At 42.5% G+C, this 23,465-nt stretch overlaps 1 protein-coding gene across 1 annotated transcript in view; it reads left to right on the forward strand.

Annotated features, from left to right (window-relative positions):
• The first annotated feature begins 2,075 nt into the window (after positions 1–2,075).
• FAM193A (family with sequence similarity 193 member A) overlaps positions 2,076–23,465 on the forward strand; it is a 72,471-nt gene continuing 51,081 nt past the window's right edge. The window contains exon 1 of the mRNA XM_064151579.1: positions 2,076–2,171. The gene's annotated coding sequence lies outside the window, so the exon portion shown is untranslated. The remainder of the gene's footprint in view (positions 2,172–23,465) is intronic.

Genomic DNA, 23,465 nt, shown 5'->3' on the forward strand with positions numbered 1-23,465 from the left:
CCTGCATGCACATGCAAAGCTCCTCCATGGGTACCAAGGCAAACTAAGCCTGGAACACCTTCAGCAAAAAACAGTAGCTTCTCCTGAAGCTGCCAACCCAGTGCCAGGACAGAGTGAAGTTAGTGCCTTTCTCCATTTCTCTCCCAGACCTCCTGATCTGTCTTTTCTGTGTCCTTTTCTGTGTGTAGGGCTTTCGGTGAAAGAAAAGCACACTGGTTCCCTGAACCCACCCCCACCACCCTGTGACACCATCACAATTTTAACAATGCAAGAAGATTCTGTTATTATTTATAGTGCCATAAGTTGTCACCAGGCTCAATCTGCTCATATACATCACCCTGCCCCGTCATGTCCAAGTCCAGTGCTGCAGTATTTCATTTGGCTGTGTGGAGACCAATCCTGGGAAACAAGGGCACTTGTGGCAGTGGTTTATAGGCTGCTAGCAGATGATGGTAGGAAGAGTAGGATGTCTGTTGTGGTTTGACAGAATCACAGAATGGTTGGAAGGGACATTGAGGAAGAATATTGAGTCCAACCTCCCCTGCTAGAACAGGATCACCCAAAGCAATTTGTCCAGGTGGGCTTTCATTCCTACAGGGATGGAGTCTCCACAAGCTTCCTGGGCAGCCTGTTCCACATCTTGTTTACACCAGGGGAGGTTTAGGTTAGATGTTAGGGAAAACTTCTTTACCTTAAGGGGGACAGGGCTTGGGGAGGTTATGGAGTCGTCTTCTCTGGAGAGATTCCAGACCTGCCTGGACCTTGCAGTCCTGGGAAACCTGCTGCTGACTCTGCTTTAGCTGTGAGGGCTGGACTGGACCATATCCAGAGGTGCCTTCCAACCCCTACCATTCTATGATGTTGTCAAAGAGTGGCCAAGCACTGGAACAGGCTGCCCCAGGAAGTGGTGGAGTCACCGTAACAAAACGTGTAGCTGTGGCATTTCAGTACATGGATTAGGGGGTAGGGTAGAGCAGGGTTGATGGCTGGATTCAATGAATCCCAGAGGTCTGTTCTAACCTTAATGATGTTATGATGGTCTCTGCTGCACAGAGAATGGCACCTCAGCTGGGAGGAGCCCTGAGGCTGAGGTCCACCTGCCCTCAAAGAACCTCTGGAGGCTCTTCAGAGCAGACTTAGGGCCTTAGGTAAGCAGCGTGAGCGCTGTAACTTCCATTTTTGACCGCTTTTGCCCAGGATTTGGGAAAGGCATTCCCACATCCACAGGCAGTGTTCTCACAGAGGAGTCAACCCCGCGGAGGGGCCGCAGCCCACCCGCCCCTCTGAGAAGAGTTAGCCGCCGGCGCCGCAGCTTACCCCTGAGGGGGCAAGGGGGCGCTGCGACCGCTTTAAGGCGCACGGCGTGACGCTCGCCGGCTCCTAGGCGGCGGTGTAGTCCCTTGGCCGGGGTGGCAGCGTTGACCAGCGGCGCTAAGGGCTCCTGTGCGGACTACAGCTCCCAGCGTCCATCGCTAGAACGGATGAGCTCACCCGTCGCTTCCAGGCGGGTCGCGCAGTGCACGCTGGGTGTTGTAGTCCGTTGTCCCAGAGGGCAATGGGTTGTGACGCGACGCGAGAACTACGTCTCCCAGTGCGCCCTGCGGCGCGGGTTCCCGTCAGCGCGAGGGGGAGCCCCCCGACGTAAGGGGGGATCACTTTCCCCTTGTGTCCGCCATATTGGACGGTAACTCTGGCCAGCGGCGCCGGGGCCGAGGGAGTCCCCGTGGCCGTGACAGTCGCTGCGCTCTGCTCCTCGGCGCCCGGGGCGGCTCGTGCCCCGGCCCTACCCGTTCCCTCCGCCCCCGGGCGCTTGCGGCGGCCTCACTCCCCTTCCCTTCCTCCTTCTCCTTCCCCCCCCCCGCCCCGCACCCTCCTCCTTTGCCCGGGTGTCAGGCACGATGAGTCCGGCCGACGCCAAGCGCGGAGCCAAGCGCCGGAAGAACAAGCGGGGCGGCGGCCTCAGCAGCACCGGCGGGCCGGGACCCAGCGGCGGCGGCGGCGCCGGCGGCCTGGGCAAGGCCGGGGCGGCGGCGGGAGCGGCCCCTTTGCGGGCTGCGACCCAGGCGGCCGCCGCCTCGCCGAACGCGGTGGGCGGCCTGCTGACAGCGCCGGCGACAGCCGCCGGCAACGGAGCTCTGGGCGGCGGCGGTGCCGCGGCGGGACAAGGCGAGGTGAGGGGGGAACGGAGAAGGCGGGCGGCGGTGACATCCCGCTGCGGCGGGCCCGGCACACACCCACCCGGGCGGGCGGCGCTGGGAGCCGGGGGGCTGCCGTCGCGCCATCCACCCTCCTCTCCTGCCCTTCTCGGCGAATGCGGGCCCCAAGGCTTTAGAGGGGCGGGGGGAACTAAGTGCTGGGCCCCTCGCAGCGGCGGGGGACCTCGGCGCTGCCCTGCGTGTCGGAGCGGTGGGGCTGGGCAGTATCCCGGCTCCCCACCCTTTGTGGGGGAAGGGCAGCGCAGGCTGCTTGGGGCGATATCATCCTGGAGATTCTCCTGAATCAGCCGGCTTCAGGGGCCTCGTCCTCGGGGGTCTTCGGACTTGGCCCCCAGCTTAACGGAGGAGCTGTAAGAAATAAGTGAGCAGGCCTGGGAAAAGCAAAAATTTACCTTTGTGTATTTCCCTCCCCCCCCTCTTAATATTGGAACCCTTGTAGCAGTAGACAACTTATGCACGAGAGATTCAAACATAGCAGGTTCATTGCAGCTTGGGCTGTGGTTTGCACTCTGGTGCCTCAGAATAATGTAGATCTGATTCATTATTTCATAATATGGTGAAATGTATTTGAAACAGATTGTGTGGTTTAATTGATTTTAATTTTTTTCTCAAGAAAAATTACTCAAAAGATTAGGGCTTTAGACAGGTAGGCTACTGCCTCAAGGTACAAAAGATTAACTAAGTTTTTGTCCCTTTCTCTCATAAAGGTTACCCCGAATTTGTAGTGTCACTTACCTAAATACAAGCTTTGTTTAGGTATAATTTGCAAAAGCATTTTCTGCTGACAGCCTCTTGAGAATTCCATATACATGTCATACAGCCTCCTGTTTCCTCTCTCTCTCTCACTGTCATAGACTGGTACATGTGAGGGGGAAATAGAAAAAATGCATTTGTTGTGTAGGATGACTGAAATACCATGGAGTAACAATTGATGTGGTGGTGGTTTTTTTTTTGTTCTCCATGTAACTTTGTGCTTGGTCAACTAGCAATCTGATGATTGTGAATAAACTTCCTTTTTTCCACACCCCTTTTCAAAACTTGCTTTTCTATACTCACAGTTGGCCACCAAAAATCCAGAGTGCTTTAGACTAACCTTTTCAATAGGTCTGTTCTAATCTGACTCTTAGTTCAGGTATTGTTTCCTTTGGGACTCTTAGGTGATTTAGATACCCGGAGGAGTGATGTGCTTAATGGTGAAGAGGTGTGCAAGGTTTTAGTTGTAACTTTGCAAGTCAGCACTAAACTCTGCTGTAGTTCAACATCAGGAAAACGAATCTTGTCTTGTTTTACATCTTGGATTGCAAGCTCTTCCAGGCAGAGATTCTTAGGTGTTGTTGGAATAAGCATGATAATGCTGAGGGGAATAAAACAAGCAGTGGAGTGATATGCAGAATGGGATGCTGGTGTGATTATAATAGTGAAGGCTGCACTATCTCAAGTGTTTGGTGTTTGGATTTTCTGATTGTGTGTAGTCTGGGACTTTGTTTCCAACCAAGTCACAGTCTATCAGGTCTTTTCCTGAAACGTATCATGCAAGGACAGCATCCCTGCTGGTCACCCTACCTCATGTTCTTTTTCTTTCAGACTAGATAGTTCCTAATAAAATTATTCAATCTCCAGGAGTCTTCACCTGGGAAGCTGTACCTTCAACAGGAAATGCAGTATTTCAGCACTGTGTTTCTGGGGAAATCCTTCAGTGTGCTGATATATTATTCATGTTCTTCCCAGTATGCACAAGGTGTAATTCTGAATGCATTTGTAGCTTTGCTTGCATCATTGGGGTTTTTTTGCTGGCACTCCTAGATATGTATGCAGGTGGTCAAATGTCTTCATTGCACCTAACAGGGTGGTACAAGTGGTTCTGAAGACTGATGGACAAGCAGGGAATTGAGAACTTTACTCTATTTAATCAGTTAAAGTAGAATAAACCTGCAACACAGACCTTATTTTATCGAACAATAAGTATATTAAAATCAGATTTTAAGGACAGATGAATCCCTGTGGTTAGTTTCAGAAAGATAAGTTCTTACATTCCTTAATATTCCTCCCAACTTAGTGTTGCCTTTTCTGTACTCACTTGAGTGACTTTTTCTTGCCATTTTCAACGGCTTTCCAATGCTGGTGACACACAAAAGTTGCCAGTGCTTAAAAAGTTAACTGATAATCTTGTTTCAAACGTGAGAGCAAAGATAAAATCTTAAATCATCATTACCTATTACTTAAATGAAAATGTGATCTCCTTGATGGTTAATCATTTGCTAGTTAAGGGTACATGGCAGAAACAAGACTTGGCTCTTGGAGCAAAAGACAAGCATATGTTGTTTCTGGATGAACTTGAGAAAGAAAACCGTGTGTTTTATGTGACTGATCACTTCTGAATTGGGTGCAATATTTAGTTTGGCTTGATCAAGAGTAAGCAACACACTAGTAGCTGTAAAGTAGTAATCAGAGTTGCTTTACTACCATCATCGACAGAATTTTGTCAAGTTCTCAATTAGTAGGTAAGAGAAATCATCTAGTTCTGTGCAGGACATACTTGCATCATTAGTCACTGAAAATGTATAGAATATAACTACCAGCAGCACCCCAATGTAATCTTTGCTGCCCGACATAATGTTTTATACTTGTTAGCATGCTTTCTGTTTCTGTCTTTCAGCACTATCTCTGCTTCTAGGGCACCCATTCTGAATGCAGTGGGCACCTCCTTCTACTGATGTTCGATTAGATGCTTCTTCCCTACTCTGTCTAAAATATAGAGTGAATCAAGATGTTTAAGGAAGGATCCTGCCTTTGTGTGTCATAATTGTTCAGAGTGAAGTATACTTTGAAGATGCTTTATGAAACAGGTTGGACAGAGGTTTAAAATGGTGCTAGTTAATGGTTGAAGCTAAAAGCACGTGTCAGTATGGAAGTTCTAGCTAAGTGTGTTAGAGCCAACAAATACATTTTAATTGAGGTTTTTAGGCATCTTATCTGGAGGTTTATTTAAGACTGTAGGCTGAATTCTGCATTAGAGTACATGCTAAGTCTTGTTCTGGGATGCAAGTGGGCAACACCTAATGGAATCTTCCTGGAAACTGTGATGCCCCATACTCAGGCTTTATAACATCCAAATTCATCCTTTCTAGGACTGTCAGATGTTTTAGAATGATCCTGAAATTTAAGGATACTTTGGCAGTGTTTCATTATCACAGTGTTGACTTAAAACTGGAGTTGGAAACAAAGTCATTTAGTTGTGTGCTGCTACTGTAGGACTTAGCAATGAAGGACATTTTTTTCTTAAGAAGCTATGTAGAACAATATTGTCAAGAATCAACTATCACATAATAATACTCTGTAAACAGAATGTAAATATTTGGAGCCTAATGTATATATTTGAAGAAGTAGACCTTACTTTCTGCTGTGTCAGGGTTTTTAAATTCTGTAATGCATGCATCAGGCCTTCATAATTTGATCCTATACGTTTTTGACTGATGGTTGGATTATTGATGCTGTGAGGTGCTTTTGATGATCAACCTCTACATAACTCATAGATGCAGTGCAGCCAGCTGCTCCTTAGTATGTTCAGGTACTTTGGAGCTAAGAGTTGTGTGTCAGTGCCTGCTCAGGTGCAGCAGTAGTTTTTGTTACAGAGGAATCATTTTAGTAGCCATTGTACAGTTTTGTCACTTGCATTTTTCTATGTGTTTTCTCTATCAAGTGTAGTAACAGGAGAAATCTTGCATTTCAGAGCTGGTTTAGAAAATTCAGAAAGTACTTGACTGTTGCTTTATTCTGAAACACTGCTTTATAAACAACAATCCATACATAGTAGATTATGCACTACCACCTTGTAGACCAAAATTTTCAGCAGCTTTGTAGTTCATTGCATTGTACTCATATTTGTGCTCGGCTTGTTGTTTGAGATCATTTTCTTTTCCCCTTTCTCCCTCCCCTCATGATTGAAACATTCAAAAGAAATGCTGTACAAGAGGGGACTCTGTTAGGAAGTCAGAAGTTCGGCAAGTAGCTCACTCCTGTACTTTTATGGGAGACTGCCTGCTCTCTAAAAGCAAACTTATTTTGGCTTATTGTTGTCAAAGATCAGGTAAACTCAAATAGACTCCAATAAAAAATTGTAACCTCTTCAGACTGAGAGAGCAGGTACTTCTAAACACTCGTAACACTTACTTGATGAAAAATAAGTGTTTTTGACAGTCTGGTAGCACGGCTGTTCCTCTGACTAAATGCAGTCACTCTGTTTTTTGAAACAGACCTGCAGTCCCTACACCAAAAAGCTTATGTTCTGCTTGTTTCTTTAATAGAATGAGATGTAACAGAACAGGATGAAACTATTAGGATTGGGTTTGGGTGGCATGGTTGAGTTAACTTGCTCATTTAGGAAGAGAATCTATTTTGACTTAAATGAATCTAACTGGAACATTTCAAACTTTCAAGCAAGCTTAATGGTTGTGTAACATTTGCATTAATAGCTCCTTTCTGGCTGCTTCTGCGATCAGTTAAGGCATTTTTCAGCTAATAGATCTCAGACCACAGACACGCCTATTAGTTTCCCTCAGATCTTGCTGTACTGTTCCTGCAAAGTGTGTGTCTTTGTGGACTCATGACCTTGACGTGTATCCAGCCCTTGAGCACTCCCACTTTCCCCCCACCTCCTGCACCTGCTAGATCGTGGCCAATTGCTAATGAGAATAATTGGTTGTGAATTGTTAAATGAAACATTAGGAAAATGTGTCCAAAACCGATGGCACCTGGTTCAGTGGTGTCTAATCTGTACTAGTAAAGTGTCCTCCTACGGCTTCATTGTGAGACAGTGATTCTGGGCCTTAGGGCAAAGGATTATTTCCTTTTTTTTTTGCTTGCTGTATTGGTTGTGGAATGTTTGAGAGAGGTTGAAGGAGAGAGATCCTTTATTCTGAGAAAGACAGCGACTCCCTTCCCCTCCTAACTTTTGTTTTCTGACTGTCAAAATAAAACCTTGCTGATTTAATTTGAAACTAGATTAATATGAAGAGTGAGTGCTGCAACAGATGCACACTGATGAGGATATTCAGCATCCTTGTCCAGTTCTTGTCCTGCAATTGTTTTGATCCCAAACAGTATCTGAAACTTCATTAAGGCATTTGATATCCCATTGTTCTCTTCATGACAGGTGGTATCCCATCTTGAGAGGACCTCTCAGATCATTTCTCTTTCAGAAACTGTGTAAGGAAGGGATACAAATGTACTTCCTTCATGCAAGGGGAGCTGAATGGATGTGGAACTTGAATTTGGTGGCATTTGGTGCCTCCAGGACTAATCTTTAGTCCCTGATCTGTGTGTAGCAAGGGTGGTGCTGAACAAATACAGGTCTCCTGAAGATATGTTGTGTAGAAGCTATTGGGAGAAAAAATGGGGAAATAAATGTGAAATGCTTAAGATGTGCAGGGCTTCATGGATGTGCTAGGCAGTGTTCCAGGTTTATATGGATCTGGGTAATCAGAGAGGATTTAATGTTTGTTGAGGTGCCTTCACTGGTGAAAAGAAGGTCATCTATCCTCTTTTATCAAGAGAATGAAAGCAATTCCTACATTTTCATTTCTTACAGCTTTTGTATTTTAATATCAAACAACATAGCCTTGGACTGCTCTGTTTTGAGAGAGTATTCCATATGTGAAATTTTCCTGGGGTTATTAAACAGAAGGAAAAATCAAAGTTAAATGGATAGAAGAATGCTACACTTCAGTTGTCTGCTAATACCTTAATCTGCAAGTTTCAGATTTTTTGTGCTGCAAATCAAGAGTTCAATTGGGAAATGACACTTATGATCCCACTATTAATTGTATTGTGGGAACTGCCCAAACTGAGGCTTGCCTGAGGCTGAAATAAAAATGCCATTATTTTTCCAACATGAGAATTACTTAATTTTATATTGTAAAAATTCAAGACAACCTGTGACATTACTGACCTTGACCTCCTAGGCATGTGAGGAGGCACACCAGCAAGAGCATTAAAGATAGATCTGAACAACAGAGTGATTTTCCTGAAATAGTTTTTCTGCTTGATATCTTTTCTATGTATTGCCTTTTAATTCTTTTTTTCTGGACATGGAATGTACAGCTGCTTTAGTGGTGCAGAAGTTACAGCACTGTTATACAAAGTGGATTTCAGGAGTAAAAAAAAAAAACTAATGGGGTTGCCTGGAAGCCTGTTGGAGGGTATTGAATTGAAGTTGTTCTTGTTGGAGAGGTTATAGTGCCAGAGAAAAACACTCTTGGAGTGTGAACTTTAACCATATTCTTAAATTATCAACTTCGTGTTGCACAAGCTGCAAATGCAGTTCTGGTCATCTCGAAATTCCTAGTAATGATAGAACATACTGATTTGAGGAGGAGGCATTCCTGGTCTGCATCACTCTGTAGAGTGGCTATTTCTCCACTCCTTGTTCAAGCAAAGGCTTGAAGGACTTTGGTATAAGATGGGTGCCCAGAGTTGGATAATCTGAGAAGTCTTTGTAGAAGGCCATGCTTAACCTCTCCTTGTCGAGTCACTTCCAGAATCATAGAACTGTTGGAGCTGGAAGGGACCCCAAGGATAATTTATCTCCCAGCCTTCTGCTCTAGGCAGGGACACCTCACACTACATCGGGTTGCTCAGAGCCATATCCAGCCTGGCCTTAAAAGCTTTCAGGGATGGAGCTTCCTCCACTTCCCTGGGCAGCCTGTTTCAGGGTCTCACCACCCTCATGGTGAAGAACTTCTTCCTAATGTCCAGTCTAAATCTACCCACTTACAGTTTTGCTCCATTCCTCCTAGTCCTATCACTACCTGACATACTAAAAACTCCTTCACCAGCTTTCCTGTAGGCCTCCTTAAGATACTGAAAGGCCACAATAAGGTCTCCTTGGAGCCTTTTCCTTATGGCTTCTTCCTTTCTAAACATAAATTAATTCAAAGATTGAGCTCAGAAGGGTTGAGGTGAATGACTCTCTGCATAATTTCTTAAATCAGAAAGAATTTACTCATTAATAAGGAGAAAACAAAAGCTGTTGGGAAGGGAAGAAAATGTTGTCTTAGGACTGTTCATCTTCTGAGACCGCTTTCACATGAAACTGGTCACCTAAGCTAATAAATGGTCTGGATTTGTGGTAGCAGTCTGTCTCCCAGGTAAACCTAGCATGGCTGTGCACTAGTATGGCTGTCTGGCTCCCGCCAGAGCTGTTCATAACTCAGGTATTCAGCCATATCCATCAAACGTGCTTTCTGTCCCATCACCAACTATTTAGGAGCTACAAACCTGAGCAGTTACCAACTGAAGTGAAATCTGAAGAAGGTCCTGAAGCAGTACTTGGGCATTACTCTGCATGTACCAAAACTGCTGTCTCAGGGACTGGTCTTTGGTCTGCTTTTGTTCTCCCCATCTGTCGGAAGAAACAAGTGGCAGTTACAGATCTGGTAAAATAAGAGAAATCTGTGACTGGGAAATGAGAATGGGGTCTTTGGAAGGACAAAAGACTCAAATGTCTTTTTCTTTGCTCTTGGATGATGTAGCAGATGAATTGTGTGGATGAGGAAAGAGATGTAAAAGAGCAAGGAGGAAACATGCGTTGTCTTTTGAAGTGGGCAAGTGAGTTCATGAAAGAAAGACTCTTGGACGCAGCAGCTGCGAGTGTGACATGATGGAATCTATTTTTGGTTTTTAAATTTGACCAGTAAGTTTTGGTCATGTCCTTCACAGATTTTGAGTGTCTGTCTTTAGTGACATGTAAAATAAACTTATTATGTCAGCACTGTAATGTGAGGGAAACGAGAGGCTGTCGGTTCTGCTCCTGGAAGTCTATTAATGCAAGCCACAGCTCTTTAAAAGCTCTGTATTTCTTTATTAGGCTGTATCACGTTGTGTGTGGTACTGAGGTTCGTTGGGAACCGCTTTACGAATAACCTACGTGTCCTGTTCCGCAGAGCGCTGGGGGGCTCCACCGCGACTCCTGTTCTGCTTTACGCTTTGTGCTGTCAGCCTGCATCAGTGCCAGCTCCTCACAAACAAAAGCAATGGCTTTAGGCGGGGGTGCTAGACTTGAATGCTCTCTGCCACCCCTTGAATGCATCCTGCCACCTACTTCTTCTCTTGGAGCCTCTTTTCGAAGAGAGCGAGCCAGTGCGAACAGCTGTATGGAGATGTGTTTGGAGACCCAATGCTGTGGGCACTGCAGACTTCTGGATTTCTTTTGTCTTTTTGCTCTTCAACTGAAAGCTTGTTCTAGTTTGGAGATATGTTGCTGTTTGTTTTTTTTTTTCTTTATATGCAGAAATAGTAGCTTTAGCTTTCAGAGCAAAACTCTGCCAAAGCTAGGAAGATGGGGCTATGACTGAGCTGTGCACAAGAGTAGTTCAGATGTCTTCTAATACTAATCACTGTCTGTGATTTTAAAATACCTTCAGATAACCTCTTTTCTTAGGCAGACTTTGGTTAGTTTGACTTTGCAAGAAGTTGCAGAACTTCTTTCAGATTCTGTGACTATTTTAACTCTTGGTAGGGAGTATTTTACAGAGATGGCTGTGGGGCTCTGAATTTGGCTGATACTATCAACACAAGCCCAGAGAAACTTTTGTGGACAGATGTGTGAGTGAGAATGTGTGTGTGCGTGTCCTCAGGGTGAACCACGGCATTGCCAAATAGGGACTGATGATGTTGCTGTGGAGGTGTAGAGATGAAGTAAATGTTTTGTGTGTGTGCGTGTATGTGTTTTTGAGTTGGAAGAACACATAGGAGTGTGTTATGACTGCTGATAGACAAACAAGTGCTTGAATAGATATTTGAAGGTCCTTTGCCACCCGAGGTCTCAGAGTGAAACCAGTCATTTGGAACAGAAATTTGCCTTAAAAAGCAGGTGTGAGCCACAGTATAGTTTTGCAAGCCTTTAGTGTCTAATTGGTGTGGAGTTAATGACCAAAAGATTTCTTAATTGCTGTAAATCTTCCAGGCTGCTTATCTTCAGTAAGCTGCTGCCACAACAGATGGCAAGTTAGTGATTTAGCTGAGGTTCACTAGAAGTTTGTCACCACTTCATTGTAATGGCCATAACTTATGTTTGTGACTGTAGATGTTGTGGAGTTGAAACCCAAATCTTCACTGAAATAGGCTTCAGATGAATGAAGGTTTTATTTTGTCACTCAGCAAGGGATAGAACACTCCGTTACCATCAGAAGAAACTTTGCAGTCTTATCTCCGTGATCGTCTTTATTTTATCTTTACTTCTTTTTCCTGGCTACTCAGAAGATTTGTCTCCCCTATACTGTCATTCTCTGCTTCTTTTCAGGGAGTCTGCAGGGAATTATACTGATGTCTGCTGTGATTTGAGACAGCTTGCAGCAGCAGCGTGAAACTGACTGAGTTTTTTATTCAGTGGAATACCTGGCTAAGAGTCCAAATCACAGGAATAAAAGTGGACAAAATTCAAAATTCCGTAATTTTCATGCTTTAAAGAAAGATTCTTATGCTTTCAATAAGTAAAAGGGGTTTTTTATTTCAGTCCTGCAAACAGGCTGCCATACTACTGCAGTGTCCTCTACCAGCTATAAATTTGAAACCTTATGGAGGAGGAACTTTGTACTAAGGAACATTCCATAGTAACTAAGTTAAATATTAATTATTATTTAATGGTTTTGGAAGTGCTGTCATTGGTGACCTAGCTTCTTGGTTTTCTGAGTTGTGGGGAAACTTCGTCAGACATACTTGGATATTATTTAGACTGCTTGTTGCATGGTTTTTAAAACTTGATGACTGTATCTTAGGTCTTACTAGTAGGAATGAAGAGGAATGTTATTTTGTTGATATTTCAAGTAATTCTGAAGATACATTTTCGTTTCTAATCAAAAGCTACGTTTAGGAGGAGGTTCCCAGGAATATGTTAAAACATTACTAGTTATGGCCTGTGGGAGTTTGTCTTAATGTAAGTACAGCTTCCAAACAGAGGTCTTAATGTGTGCTCACCTTTGTGCCTTTTGACTGAGGACGTGGAAATGGAAATGAGAGTTTATCTAAATGCAAAGTGAGTTCTGAAACAAACTCTGAAGCTGGCAGGTTGCCCCTAAGGATGTTAGGTGTTGGTGAGATGGGCTTCTCCTCTCAGTCCATAGAGTATTCCCAGTGATTGCACATCTGAGCTACAAAGGTCTGTGGTGGCCTCTGCCTGTTGGCTGTTAAAGCCTTGAGGATCCTACCTGTATTAGACCTCCACTGTGTTGGAGATGCTAAACCATTCATTCAGAAAAGCTTCTCCCAACCCTGTTAATATACTGGGAATGTCAACATCCCTATCATTACATTTTTTCCTTGAAGTCTTTACTTGGTGAAGTGGCTGATATGTGATGTGCAATATTGTAACATGAGGATGTTTGAGGTCTTGCCTAAATGCTAAAAAATCACCCCCAAATAGTTGTATTCTTACATTTCAATTGTTTTCTCACATTAAAAATGAATTCTTATGAGAAAATAATTTTCTATGGCTTCTTTGTGACTCGTTTATTTCCTGTTCTATTTTACAGCAGGAAGTTACTCTTCACTGTTTTACTTGGCTTGCATTGTCCTATCCCTGACACTTCTGTCACAAATATATTCCTTTGTATACTCTGAGTAATTTAACTTCTTGTAGTTGCATGTGAAGTGGGTTTCTAATGTTTGTATTAACTCCTGATTAGTAAAAAAACCCAGAAAGTGGATGCAGAGAGTTTGCCTTTAGTAATGGTTTTAAGGCTTTGTGTTTATGACTACTAAATAGCTGCTGTCCTTGTCTGAATCTTTTTCACTAAACAGGATATTTTGTAGACATTCTGTGACATGAGAGAGTTTGGATAAGCATAGAAATAATCTACTAATAAGTTCTAGTACATGGTCAGGGAGGTGTTAAGTCTGATTATTATTTCTTTAGTAGGTGTCTCTACTTATAGGGTTTAGTGGAGCATGAATCCCTTTGATTAAACCGTGAGAGGATCACTGGAGGAAGGTGTCTTTCTGGCACCTGTTGTGTCTGCTCCTCCAATATGTTGTTGTGATTATGCCTTTCCTTTTAAGTGAAACTTGATTGGCACTAGTGAGCAGGGAGAGTTACACAGCTAGTGTTCTTTGTGGTCAGACATCCTCATTCAGTTGGAAGAAAACTATCATGGAGAGCCCTACAACTCCACTGTAAGCCCAGGAAGTAGTAGAAAGGCAGAGAGGGTAGCTGCATGTGTCCCACTGCTACTGTGCATTTTTTCCTCTAGTTAGACTGCCTTTTTTCATCTTCCTAATCACACTTCTGCTCATACATCCTGAGAGATAGCCAGTGAGCAAGCAGTCTGAACACCAACAGGGTGTTAGGCACTGGGCAGCTACCAGGGAAGCTGCACTTCGTGGCCTTGTGTGATGGTTTGGGTGTTCACCGCCCCCCCACACTTTAGAAATTACCCAGACTAGTCTCACTTGGCTCTGGAAATATGAATGAAGCTATTTATTTACAGCTAGCACAATATACAAGCAGATATTTACAGTATATACAGTTATAGACATATACAAATATACAAAGTAAAAGGTAATACAGAAACACAACTCCCCTCCCAGAAACCTGAGTTTCTGGTAGCCCCCCCAGCACATTCCCCCTGCCCCTCTCACCCTTACCCCAGTCCCAAAGAAGAATAGAGGTTAGGCCAAAAGGTTAAGAAGCAAAGGTGAGTGGAAGGTGTGTTAGATGCAGCTCAGTCAGCATCCTAAGCCAGAGTGAGAGAAAATGGCAAGAGTGTTATCTAATGTTTTCATTTCTTCTTCCCAAACTCCTCAGCGAGACTTCTGAGGGAAGTGGACATCACCACTGTTTTCCTTACACAGCCTGTGATCTGGTTCTTCTCACCAAAACATTCTAGCTTGCTTCAAACAAGCACACCTTGCTTTTCTCCTCTGAGAACTGTCTTAGGTAGGATCTGCTGATTACAGAGCTTTTCACTTGCTTCTGACTTAAATAGCCAACAGTACTGGTAGTTGTCTACCTTGATACAGAGTAAGAGGTGGATCATTGATCTGAAAAGTACCATACCATTTCCTTTAAGGCTTGGGCTGGTGTTTGGGTTTTATGGTGAGGGATTTGGTTTTGGTGTTTGGATATTGTGTGTTTTTGTGTGTGTAATTGCTCTGTACAAAGCAGAAATAAATCCAAGCACCATCTTTGAGTACTGCTCATAACAATGCCAGTTAAACTGTACTTCACCTTTCAAATCTCCTGCTAGCCAAGTAGCCAGACTTACTGCTAGCCTGAAATAGCTGCTTTGTTACAGCCTGACTGCAAAACGTGCATTGCATTATGCTGCAAAAGTAGCTTTGCTGAATAGACCTTGATTTTTGGGCATGGATTTGTTTGTTTCTTTTTCTGGACCCCATTAGAACTTAATGGTTTGTTCTTGTGCAAGTGTTTGTTTACTCTAGCCGGATTACACCTCAACTTTTTTCATAGTCAAAACACACCCAGACTGTCAATTATCCAGTGTATGTGCTCTGGCACTTTGGTAGTTCTTTGCCCCCTCCTGTACTTTTTAAGCTATGTCCTTTGATATCAGAGCTGAATGTAATATTGCAGAATCTCTTATCTGTGTTATAAATTCTTGTTTGAAGTTTCATTCCATCCTTTATCTCATTAGTTTATCCATCTTCTGGCCAATGGAAACAGTATTGACTATGCTGCTGTCACTTGTTTGTCCGACTGTCTGACCTAGTTAATGGAGACTTTATAACTTCACCAAGCAGGCATTGTCTTTAAATGCTTTGCTGTTGATTTTTTATAGCATGGAAGCCTCTGTTGTTGCAATTCAGACATTGTATTTGCACTTCTTTGCTGTGGATACAGAGAACTGACTCCTCCTGCGCTCAGTATTCTGATCTTGGTGTCCCGAGTTCTTTCAGCCTTTCCTGGCAGGTGATAACTGTCTACATCTGGTAGTAGTTCTCTTGTGGCTTTCCTCCAGCTGTTCCTGTCTAGGTTGAAGACCTCTGTTCAGTGTGAATTGCACTTGTCCCTCTGAGACTTACCAGAGCAGTATTAGGTTGAAGGATTATGTCATGTGTCACATAAGCTATCCATCCCAGGGTAGCATGAGCTTTTTTCCAACAGTCTGACCTTGTTGACTCCTCTTTTGCATATGGTCACCTATGCCCCCTGGAAATCCGTAGTAGTTCTATGAAGATCTTCCTTTTTAGTTTGGCAGTGAGAAGGTCGCAGTAATTGAGAGAGTCACAAGAATTAATCAAGAAAATGATGTCATTTATTCCTTCTTCCCTGTGTAACTCTGACATGGAAGAAAGTTGTGCTGCTTTGATGTGGCATGTTTTTGACAAAACCAAGGTGGTTCTTCCCCTTACCTAAGTGCTTATAAAGACTTGTTGGAATTTGACTAACTTTTCTGGGAATTGAAGACAAGTCAGTATTACTTGTCAGCTATTCCTGCCCTTTAACATCCTTATTCCCATTCTCAGTTGTTGTTTTGGGGAATGTGTTATGTGATTTATTTGTTTCTTTTAATTACTTCTTTCCTTCTTAGGGGCTAAGGTCATTTATTTGCTTTAAAGAAAGGATTTCTGTAGTTCACCTTTTTCTTAGCTGATTTCTCAGGCATCCCCCCCTGAGTTTTCAAAGACAGGGTTATTGATTTTCAGATAGCTCAAAGGATTTCCTGAGCAACTTGGTTTAATGTTATCAGATCTAGCTGACTTGGAAGAAGAATGTAAGTATGGTTATTTCCAATTATAGAATGACTCTGGGTGGATATTTTTACCCATTTATTTGTGCTAATTGTGCTAGTCACTTGCTTGTAGCTGATCCTCTTTAGAGGACTTATTCTTCATTAGCCTGTTTTTTCCTCTTCATTCAGTAATGGACAAATTCTCTTAGTAGTAGTAGTAATGTACTGATAGACTGGTTTCTTAGTTGCCTTTAGCCTTTTTGATTTTTGTCCCCTCCATTCTCTTGCTACTGTTACAGTTGTTACTCATTTTCTTTGTGCTCTGAGTCATTATTCTTGCTGTGTTTCCTAGCCTCTTGCTGTGCTTGGTTTTCTCAAATTGGTTTGTATCTATTGTGTCACTTGAGAATTAGCTCTTCCTTGCCTTAGACTTGCCTTCTGTTATTTAGTGACGTTAAATTCACTTTTTGCTGTTTTTCTTTGCCTCTTCAGTAACCGTGGGCTTGGTGGTTCACCTGGAATTGAACTCTCTCGGTTTTTATTGTCAGCCACTTGTTTGCTACAGCTGAATGAAGAATCTCTGTTTGCTTTCTGTGTTTTAAAAACGTTCATTGAACTCTTGCTGGTGTCATACTGTCTTCTGTTAGCAGTAGTGTCTCAGTTCTTACTATCTCCTTGTAACAGGAAGTCCTGTGTTTTTCCTCACTCTTGATTTTACCTGATTTTGCTGTCTAGAGTAGGGATGTTTAACACTTGACCAGGTGATACTGTAATTGCAGCAGAATTTTTGCAACTTAATCCTTGGAGTAGATCAACTACAGTTGTATCAGTGAAGCCACACAGTCAAGTAATTGATTCCTAAGCGCCTTGCACATCTTGCACTTGGCCTTTGGATGAGTGCTTCTTGCTGTTCATAGGAAAATGCTGGCACGTTCATTTTTTGTTTTGCATAATCCTATTCATTATGCATATTACTGTTCCGTATTGAAATGTAAATAACAGATTAAGTCTCTAACAACGCTTTACTAGGTAAAAAACGTTCATACATGGTTGTGACCTGTCAGGGCTAGCTGAGAATATTTTTAAGTCTTTTAACTACCTGTTCAGAATGCTTTTGGCCGTTGTATTAGGGAAAAGAAATACTTGAATCATCTTCATTATTAGCTGTTGGTGTTTATTTGAGGATTTTTTGGCACATGTGACTGGAAACACATGTAACATTTTTCTAGGACAGGAAAGGCAGGAGGTGGATTGGCTGTGTTCTGCTGTGTCACGTTTAGCTACAAAGAAGGGAAGCATAGCACATGGGATATGTGCTTTTAAAGAATTTGCAATGTGTGTAATTCAAACAATCTCTTTTCCTCCATTTTTTTCCTTGGAGAGCCTGGGTTCTTGGTGGCTGCATATCTGGGTATTACCAAGCCAACTCTTTCACTCAAGTCTAAGCTTGTCTGTCCTTAAAACAGTTCTGTGATTTTGTATGCCTGCTGCCGTTTCCCTTGTCTGCTATGAAATAGAATTTAATGTTGTGCAGAAAACCCCAAATACAATTAGTTGCTATACTTCAACCAGTAAAAGACAATTCCTTCTGCCCTTACAGCTTAATATTAAATTTGGGTTTAATTACTTCAGGTTTTCAAGTTTGATTTGTCTTGCAGATTTTCCATACCTTTACATAAAACCTAAATTTCTAATTTGTTCTGCTTTTTATTTTAAAACCACTGTTAAAAGATATCTAAAAGCTTCAGATAAACTACTGCAGGCAAATTTTCCTTCAACTCCCCTGCTGCAAATAGGATTAAAAAAAACACATGGAAGACAAAGGTAACTCATATGTTTACAGCAGAGTTGCAAATACAGTTGGGCAACTGGGAAGCTTCTTTTATATGAGTGGTGATAAAAACGTGGGGGAGTCTGGGCAGCTTTTTTTGGTACAACCCATCTGAACATATACCAAAAAATGCTTTGCATGAGCTTATTCAACCTCGTTGGAAGCTGATCTTCACAATCCCTGTCTTTAGTTCTACCTTACATCCTTCATGCTGTGACTGATAGACTGCAGTTTGATCATTTTCCAGGGCATTTTACTCTGCTTTCTCTGTCCTCAGTTTAATTCCTGCACCCCCAGTGCATTCCCAGAGAGACCTTCATCACTTTGCTAGGCTAAGCGAGCCAGACCTCTTGCTGATGACCCTGGTTGACTGTCACAATGTCTGAGTTAGTCCTTTCTTGGAGGTGCTTGACCAAATGAGATCTCCTCCAGAGGGCTGTGAAGCAGCACTAATAGTTTTCAGCATCTCTTTAGAACAGTGTTTCCTTTTCACAGTGTTGGGAATGAGCATAAGCCACTGCTACAACCCATTCCCTCTTGGCTTCCAAATCTTGATAGAGAATTAACCTCAGAAGAAATAGCATGCCTGCAAATACAGCACGAGACACTTGTTGGTGTATCTGACTTCTTCTCTTAAGATGTGGAATTTATTAATTTGAAGCTGGGCATATCTGGCAGTGGGAAATGTAGAGTATGGACACTTTTTGAAGATGAAAGACAAGACATTATAGGCTTACCAGTAGAAATCATTGCATATATATATACATGTGCCTTCTTAGAATCATTAATTTCTATTAACAGTGTTCAGTTGATGTGCAATACTTTGGATATCAATGCAATGCAAAATACAAACAAGACAAGGATATTAATTACTGCTGACTTGAATCTGAGTGAATGGTCTTCTTTAGCCAAGGAACTGGCTGCACAAGTGTAGGCATGCTGTAGTGTCTTGGTTTAGTATGACAGCCTCATGTTGGGGGTTTGTTCTGTGTTAAAACATTTCTCCATGAAGATGTAATTAGAAAAAAGAGGAGCTCAAGCTTATGTCCTGGTTTGCAGCTTTCTGATTTGTATTTAATATTTTATATTAAAAGATAGGGCTTTGCTTCTTCCTGTCTTCACCATTCCTTTGCTGGAGTGTCACTGTTTTAGTGTGCTAAGTATGATATTTCTATGCTAAACCCTCTTTTTCTTACTGTCTCCCTTAAATATAGAGATATGTTTATTAATTATTATTTTAATGACCAAACCAAATGTTAAATTTTATTCCAGAAGTGAATTTTTCCTTCACGATGCTCTGAGAAAATGGCTCATCAGTGGAGGCTGCCCATTTGTACAAGTAGTCATGCTATGGCTACAAAGTGAAGTTTGACAGTTGGATAAAAGTGCAGCTCTAGGCTTCTGTTTTAATTTCTTTTCCCCCAAAGGGCAGTATCTTTCATTTATTACACTGCAGCATGCATTTCAGCCTGGTAGATGATATCTGTTTTTCTAGTATGTGCTTAAAGATTTAAACATGGTATAAATTGTGGCTCTGAGACTTGGAGGGTTTTTTGTAAGATGAGACAGATGGGTTTAAGTTCAAAGGAAGATAAAATGACAAGATGGGACTTGCAATCATAGGCACTTTCCATGGCATCAGCGATCTGTTGCTTTCTCCTGTAGTGATCGCTCTCTGCTGGAAGGCAATTAACCATTAACCACCAGAGACTGGAGCCAGTGCAGGTTCATGACAGCGTTAATAACCGTTGCTGGGAAGCACACCTTTCTGAGAATGAACTGGCAGGGACACAGGGCTGGCTGGGGACTTCGGTTTTCAGGCCTGGGGTAGCACTGCATCTACTGATCACTGATGTTGTAGTAAGGATGATTTCAGCTTGTTAGCTTTTGGATGCAGTGGGAGTATCTTTGTGCCCAGATAGTGTCCGTCTTCCAGCTTTTTGTCCAGGAAAACCTTCAGGCAGTAGTTTTAAACAGGTATGTTGGTAGTGGTTAGCAGGGAATTGTGATGCTAGTAAGCTTTTCTCTGTTGGCTTGGGAGAAAACAGGACATTTTATTGCTAAACCTTCCAGAGGGTGTAATGACTTGGAAATGGATAAAAAGAGCTGTCAGGTGATTGAGGAAAACAAGTGTTTGTTCATATGCTGCAAACAAACAATAGTGATGCAAATGTGCCCAGATTTCATGTGACTTTAAACAGACCTTTGGGGTGGCTTCTGCCTAACTGCACCATGTTTTTTGTATAAAGCCCCCTAAAGATTGACCTGGTCCTTCAGTCTGCTCTCAGTGATATCAAATGGAGGAACAAGGAGGTTATTTGCTATTTGGTATGGTTTTCTTTTGTTTTCCTGGTTACCTGATAGAAAGTCCTCATGCTTATTGTCTAAGTTGCCGATTTTTAGTAGCCCACATTCCAGCTCTTACCAGTTTCTCAGAAGGTAAGGAGTAAATTGCTCGTCCAATAGAAGCATCCAAATCCATAATAGAAGAAAAAAAATTATGATGGAGAGTAAACAGGAGTAATGAAATTTGCTAATTCATTTTGACCTGGATGAATTCTGGTTTACATGATTTGCTACTTGCAGTCTCTAGATGGAGATTACAGTAGATCATATCTTCTGGAAAAAGAACCTATCAGGAGTTGAGGAAGGTCTTTGGCCTTTGTCAGTACAAACTCTGAGATCATATGCAAGCCAGTGCTTAGGTATTTATTTTTTTAAAGAACAGCTTACCTAGATTTGAGTTTCATGATGAAATGCAGCATAGTGCCCAGAGAGCACAGCAGGTCTTCTGGGTTCTGGACACTTCATGCTACAAAGCAACCGTGGCTTGGGTTGTTTTGAGTTTGTGTTTTTCTTTATTCTTAGGGTATTATTTGGTAGTGCTCAGTTGGCACATCAGACTTCTTCTAAAAAAGAGTGAGACGTTTAGTTTGGATGTTTGAGGTAGGAATGACTATACCTATTTAAATTTCATGGTGTGAGTAGTTTAAGTGCTTCATTCAAATTAATGTCCAGTGGAGTCGTTTATCCTTGTTTAATAAAACAAAATAGATTAAACCCCTTCTCCTTTGAGTCTTACATTGCTGTAACTTCCAGTTTAAAAAGTTAAGCTGTTGTAGATCATTCTGTCTGATAATGAGAACCACACTGGAGTTTCATCTGTTCAATTTTGGTTTATGAATACCTCCTAGTTCCTCTGGAGATGAGAGATTTTTTCTCTGTGTGGTGCCATTTTTATGTTGTGGTAGTACAGCCTGTGAACTCCTTACTTTCTAAGAGGTGCCCATTTCCTGAAGGATGTATTTTAGATTGATTCAGCTGAAAGAAAAATTGAGTGTGCTATTGAGGAACGTGTGGGAGGAAGGGCACAGACTGCAGAAGGTGCTCCCCTAAAACTCATTACAGAATAACAACCTCTTCCTTCTGGAAGTACTACTTCAAAGCTGGTACTACTAAAAAAAGCCTGACCTAGGATAGTTTCAGGCGTCTTTATTTGCAGTGCAACTTGTTTCATTTAAGATGACTGTTCCTGAGAATACCTTTTGACAGTCATGTTTTGATGGGTTTGTAGTTTTGAATTTAAGTAGCTGTTTAGACCTCAGTCTGTTTTGATTGCTGTGCTAGAGTAGAATTGTTTTATCTTAGCTCTGAGGACCTAAACGGGAAAAAAAAAAGGTGCAGCAAGTAAATCTTCAGTTCTGTAAAAATCTACCAGAAGTGTTGCTTTTGCCTGTTTTCAGATGACCTGAGTCCTTAAAGAACTAGAAATAGAAGGAAGACTGCTTTTCTTCCTCTCCCGCCCCGCTGGGTTTTGAGTCATAATAAACTTTCTCTGTTATCTCCATGCAAAGCAGATTGAACTTTCTAGATTAAGTTTCCCCACCCCCAGCTTCTTAGCTTGTTTGACATCAGTTTATTTGAGGAATAGTTTTGACTAAGCTCTGGAAATAGTGTTGTGTTTGCTTACAGCCAAGTGATAAGTTTTAATATGACTTGCTGAGGAAGGGAAGCCTTCAGAGAACCTGTCTTGCAGGTTACTCGAATTCCGTAATGGTGTGATTCTACTTAAAGAAAGCACTGGAAATCAATGTCACCTGAAAATTGCAGTAGGATTGTCACTGAAATTGAATTCTCTGTACTGTTGGTTGTGTTTGAATAATGAGGAAAATTGCAAACACATTGGCTAAAGGGGGATTTTAGCTGGCACATCTCCAACTGTGTTTTCACAAGGCAACTGTTTTGCTTATAATAATTTTCTGGGGATGCTTTCATAGTGAGTATCTAATTTTAGATTAATATGATGACTGCCAAATAGATCTTAAAAACTCATATTAGGAAGAATCTATTATGATAAATTATGAAGTAATATCAGAGAATCATACAATGAGTTGGGTTGGAAGGAACCTTAAAGACCATCTAGTTCCAACCCCCCTGCCATGGGCAGGGACACCTACCATTAGACCTGGTTGCTTAAGGCACCATCCCATCTGGCTTTGAGCACTGCCAGGCTTGGAGCCTCCACAGCCTGTTCAAGTGTCTCAGCACTCATATGGGGAATAATTTCTTCATCATATCTCATCTCAGTCCAGCTTCTTCCATTCTGAAGCCATCATCTCTTGTCCCGCCAATTGATGCCTTTGTCAAAAGTCCCTCCCAGCTCTCCTGTAGGCCCGGCAAATCCTGGAAGGCTGCTCTAAGACCTCCCCAGAGCTTTCTCCAGGCTGAGTAACCCTAACTGTCAGCCTGTCTTCATAGCAGAAGTGCTCCAGCCTTCTGATGATACTTCTCCTTTTGGAGTATAAAATGAAAGATCTTTTTAACAACAGCCTTGTTGAGTATTTGAGCTTGTAACTCAGCTCAATGCTGAGAATACCTTCGGGGTGTTTTCCTGTCTTTTGCTTTCTCTTTAGACAGAAAATGAGTGTGAATTCTCAAGTCACATGAATTAGCATTTCCTAATGCCAGGTTCATCTCTCTTTGTTTTTTCACCTTCCTAGGTTATTCTCTGTGGTTAGCCCTTGAGTATGATTTCCTCTGACTAAGCATGCTGGAGGTAGTGTGACCTGGTGGGCTGATGTGCTACAGTCACAAGGTTTCTGGCTTGCCCTATTCAGATGTGTATGCACAAGAGTGTGCATGGATCAGTTTGAGTTATGTGCTGTTGGGGACCTTATCAGTATCTAGAACTACACGAGGGGTGTACCATCAGGAGGATGGACCCAGCCTCTTTTCAGTGATTTCCTGTGATAGGATAAGGGGCAATGGGCATAAATGCAATCACAGAAAGTTCCACCTCAACATGAGAGCATGTGTGTGAGGGTGACAGAGCACTGGAACAGGCTGTCCAGAGAGATTGTGGAGTCTCCTTCTCTGTAGATCCTAAACACACCTGGATGCATTCCTGTGTGACCTGCTTTACAGGGGCTGGAACTCGATTTCTGGAGGTCCCTTCCAACCCCTAGCATTCTGTGACTCTGTGATCATAGCAAGTTGATTGATCTCACAGCTAACGTGGTGTTCTGCAGCAAACCTGCTTCTACAGACCTCTGTGCTCAGGAGTGGGGTGTGCAGTCATGTCATACTTAGCTCGTTGTCGGTGGAGTGAAATTCTGGCTTATTTTTACTTCCAAGCAGTATGGTAAGGTTATCTATTTGGCTGAGCTCTCTGTGATGATAATGATTTCTGTTAAGGACAAGAGCTGTTGAACACAAATGTGCTGTGCATCAGGT

The sequence above is a fragment of the Pogoniulus pusillus genome, chromosome 11 (genome assembly GCF_015220805.1).
Source record: "Pogoniulus pusillus isolate bPogPus1 chromosome 11, bPogPus1.pri, whole genome shotgun sequence".
Classification (NCBI taxonomy): Eukaryota; Metazoa; Chordata; class Aves; order Piciformes; family Lybiidae; genus Pogoniulus; species Pogoniulus pusillus.